We start from the raw sequence: 5,008 nt of genomic DNA on the forward strand, positions 1-5,008 counted from the left end.
AAAAAAAAAACATATATATATATATATATATATGTGAAGCACAAACCAGTAGAGCGGTTTATGCAGGGTTCTGACCTGCTCACATGTACAGGAATGAAGGCAGGCTTGGAGATTCAAATGTACAGTAGAAAGAATCATCTGAATTTTATTCCTGCTAAAGTGTCAACTCTTAGACAGGCTCTCCAGTGATAGAAAGGGAGTTATTTGACTTTTATGTCATGTAGTGGAAGAGGAAAAACTGAGTGAAAGAGAGAGATGGAGAGATAATATGTATGCTAATAGAAACCAAATACAGGTTTCTCATTCATGTCAAATTACAGGCCTTTTTAAAGCACAAAGACTTCAAATGACATTGTGTGCGTGTGTTATTTATAATTTAAATGATATAAAAACAGGATCTTGACCTTTATAGACATCCTGCTTTCTCCTTGCAGGGGAAATAACTTATTTGCTAGTATCAATATAGTACAAGCTTAGGCAGCTGGATTGTTGCTGTAATCTTCCTGCATTTCTAAATGTGTCTTTTTTGTTTTTCTTTCTTTCTTTTGTCTCTTCCCCATCATTTCTGCTCCACCACCTGCTGTCATAATATAATTTATAATAGAATTCATTCTCTCATCAAACCCATATGAATAAAGGATGCTGGAACCACATATCTGATTTCTACAGGTGCTTTTCACTTACAGCAAAATTGCAGAGTGATATTTTTACCTTTTCTTCATAAACAAAGGCAGATCATTCAAATGCAGAAGACTGTGTGCATTTATTTTCCTTCAGTATTGCAGGATGCTTTGCTTTCTACTTGATACCAGCATGGCGCCGCAAATGGCAGCAAGGACGCTGAGCTCCGCGATTCTTCTATTGTTTTTGTTTGTTTGTTCTGTGTTTTGTCATTCTTCTTCTATAAGTTTTACCAGAGACGAACTCCTTAACATTAAGCAGCACATCCCAGACAACATTTTTATTCCTTGTGTGTGTAAACATACTTGGTAATAAAGCTCTTCTGATTCTGATTCTGATTCTGATACACAGTGTTGAGGGACAAAATATCAAATCAGTTGAGAGTTGCATTATTTTTGGATGCTCCACAAGTACCGCATTTGTTCAACTGACTATTCCTCTACATGCTAAATGTGTAACTTTACACATGAAATTCATTTCAATATATGCAACACACAAGACACTTTTTATAGCCTTTTTTATAGCTTTTATGTCATACTAACCTAGCAATGACATGTCTGAATGGCGGTTTTAGAAGATGAAGGACTGTCTTATCAGATTAGTTCTTTTTTATTATTAAAGTTTAATATTATTATTAAAATTAGAATCACTTGTCCAATAGGGCTTGACAATCTTTAAGAGGATAAAAAAGGCTTTTATGTTTGAAATTAGGTCATCTATATCAAGAGTCTCTTGAAAGAGTGTGTTCTACTGGTCCACGAAAGGGCCGGAAACCTGAGTGTTGATAAAATCCTGACAAAGACTGACATTGTGGATGAATGTAGTCCACACACTCTGCCCCTCCGGCATTGAAGTGAATAGAGGAAGAGAATGTCTGAAAAGAGCCATCTCTCCTAGTTTCTGCTCCCTGCTCTGTTTCCTATATATCACTGTCACCCTCCTGCATTCTTTCCTAAAGCTCCATTCCCTCTTTCCTTATCACTCTGCTTCTCTTTAAGCGTTCCTTCTCCATATCTTTACTAGCCATGTATTTTCTGTCTCTCTCCAACTCTATCATTTCGCTTTTACCTCAGCTATTTAAACCAGCCTCAAATAATGCAGGCTGACCTCCCTACAGACCTGCTTATTATACTCTGCCTACTGGCGGTCAGGTGACAGTCACATTCCTGACCAATCAAAGTGTCCCCAGGATGGATTTTCAGTGCTCCGGTCAAGCAGAGGTGGCTCATTTTTACATAAACTGAGGACATGGCCAGTGGCCAGCCTAAGGCATCTCCCCCTCTCCGTCTGTCTCACTGAGCATAGACAAACGCAACAGCTTCTACACCAGTGCACAGTGGCACTATGGATTTATGTTATTGCATAATGTGAGTATTTTGGTATTTTATGGTTTTCTTTTAAAGCAAACATCTTTCAAACATAAATGAACTCCTCAGTGTAGTGTAGGTCAATTAAAGGAGTAGTTCACCCAAAAATTTAAATATACTCATCCTTAGACCATCCAATATGTAGATGAGTTTGCAGATTTGAAGAAATTGAGCATTACATTACTCGCTCACCAATGGATCCTCTGCGGTGAAAGGGTGCCATCAAAATCAAAGTCCACACTGGAGAAAGCAATATAATGGTTAGAGGACTCGTATAGCCGGAAGTTACTGAAGTTAAAACACTTTAATGATGGATTTGTTTTTTTTACAAACACATATATTTTTCACACAGATTTGCTTCAAAATACTTTGATTGATGGACTGGAGTCATGTGGATTACTTGTGGATTATTGTGATGGTTTTATCAGCTGTTCAGACTCTCATTCTGACAACACCCATTCATTGCAGAGGATCCATTGGTGAGCAAGTGTTGTAATGATACACTTCTCCAAATCTACATCTTGAATGGCCTGAAGGTGTGTAATTTTTCTGCAAATTGTCTTTTTTGGATAAACTAAATCTTTACATTTTGTGGTGTTATTGTGTGAATGGCCTGGCTAATAAAATACAGTTTGTTAATGGAAGAAAAAAAACCCTAGCCTATAACTTAAAGGGTCATGAAACCCCAGACTACTTTTTCTGATATTTTAGCAGAGGTGTTTGTGTTGCACATCATAGAAGACAACGTTAGCATCTGATAATTTTAACTGTTGGAGAAAACTGGTTAATTTTAAGCTTTTTTTGCGCTATTGTCATCTTCCGGGTTTAAAATCTACATTGTGCTGACGTCACAATTTGTGACGTGGCAATGGATTATAGTACATCAATGACCTGTCGGTGTCTATTAAATTATTCATGAGACTGCGTGTTCTTATCCTATGAGAAGAGGCTTCGCTTAATTATTCACAAGAGCATGTGTTGATTTGCTATGACATATGTTTCAGACTGTGAGATGACATGTTAACTGAGAGAAACATTCATGGATGGAAGAAGAGTGTTTGTTTTTGCTTTGTAATAAGAGTTCAGCACAAACGCGATTCATTCACTTGGTGAGCATAACTGTTTTTACAGCTCTGTGACACAACCAGTCAAAAGGCTTATATAAATGCCACAGAATAAGCCTTAAAAGTTCTTAGAGGTGCAACAGCGCATTCATATGTTTTTGATGCACAGTGCAAATGGCTGTGCATTTATTTGTATTTTTAACTCGATGGGAGTGAAATGAAACTGTCTGAACGCGAAGCTGTGTGTGTTGTTTGTCTGTTCTTCCCCCTCCTCCGCTCCGCTGCGCACCACGCCCACTTTTTTGGGGGGGGGGGGGTTCATGACCCTTTAAAATATGTTATCTTATGCAAAATGACATTGGAATCAGTACTAACAAGGGTTATGCATTTGTGCATGTGTCAGTTGGGGATTTAACTCATGAGTGTTTTTTTCAGTCTCAGCTGTTTTCATTCCTGGTTTGTATTGGCTCAGCACTGACATCAGTAGAGTCAGGTGGTATTCATATAAACAATTTATTTGGAGGTAAATCCAAAAGAAAAAGAGCAAGACACTTGCATAAAATTATGATATGTGTCATGCTTGTGACATGCTGTCAAGCTGTTCCTCATTAAGTCGCTTTGGATAAAAGCATCACATAAAGTGAGTAAACCCTGCACGGTCAAGTCTGTACACACAAACACAGCACATGCAGATAATGAAAAACTGGACCCTGCTGCAGTGGTTATGCATGTGCAGTGCTTCTTATTAATCACAGATGAATGTAGGATATATCATGCATGTTTAATGGAAAACTTTTTAGGGCATTTTAATGCAAATTAAATGAGAATGTAAGGCTAATCTTACATTTGCAAAGAAAGATAAAAATCATAAAATAATGAGGGAAACTGTCAGACTCTGTTCCGTGTTTTGCTCCCCTCGTGTTCCATGTCCTTGTTTTCCTATGTGTTTCCTTTTGCCCTTATTTGGTTCTTCCTGTTCCTGTTCTGATTATGTTGATTTGTCTCCAGCCGTGTTAATTTAGTCTTATCATTTGTGCTCCTTTATAAGCCTGTCTCCTACGTCCATTCGTCGTCCGGTATTGTGAATGTCTGTATATGTCTACCTCCTTCTCAGCTACGTGTGTTTTTCTGGTTCCCTTGAAGTTATTAAAATCTCCTGTGTTGATGTACTCTTCGTCTCCTCATTCCTCGTTCCGTGCTCCAACACAGTAGTAACGTGACAGAATACCGGACCAAAACAGTAAGCGGCGCCCCTTCTCATGGAGGAACGAGGGCATTTTCACCTACGCGAGGGCATTTGTGCCGCTCTCCCTCGCCAGCTCCCTGGATGGGGAGACCCTGGTGACGCTGTTCCGGCTCGGAATCAAATACCATCGCCCCGCGGAACTCCCAGACACCACCAACCTCGACTGGAAGGAGGCGGTCATCCGGTGTCTGGAGAGCCTCCTCCGGCCGCTCCAAAGTCAAGCCTGCCGGCCACGGCTTTCTCAAGCCCGCCGGCCATTCCTCTGTCAAGCCTGCCGGCAATTCCTCAGTCAAGCCCGCAAGCTGCGGCTGACTCAAGCCCACCGACCACGCCTTTCACCCTAAACCTAAAGGGGAATCTAATGAGGAGAAGGCGGTCGGCTCAAGCCCCAGAGCTCGCTTCAGTGTCGGCTCCAGCCCCAGAGCTCACTCCAGCGTGGGCTCCAGCCCCCGAATCCAGCCCAAAGAAGGCTCCTGTTACAGAGTTTAGCCCACGGAGGGCTCCTGTTCCCGAGTTTAGCTCATGGACGGCTCCTGTTCCCGAGTTTAGCCCACGGAGGGCTCCTGTTCCCGAGTTTAGCCCAGAGAAGTCTCCAGTCCCCGAGTTTAGCCCACAGAGGGCTCCTGTCCCCGAGTTTAGCCCAGAGAGGG

This window comes from Sinocyclocheilus rhinocerous, unplaced genomic scaffold (genome assembly GCF_001515625.1).
Source record: "Sinocyclocheilus rhinocerous isolate Xijiao unplaced genomic scaffold, SAMN03320098_v1.1 scaffold425, whole genome shotgun sequence".
NCBI classification, from domain to species: Eukaryota; Metazoa; Chordata; class Actinopteri; order Cypriniformes; family Cyprinidae; genus Sinocyclocheilus; species Sinocyclocheilus rhinocerous.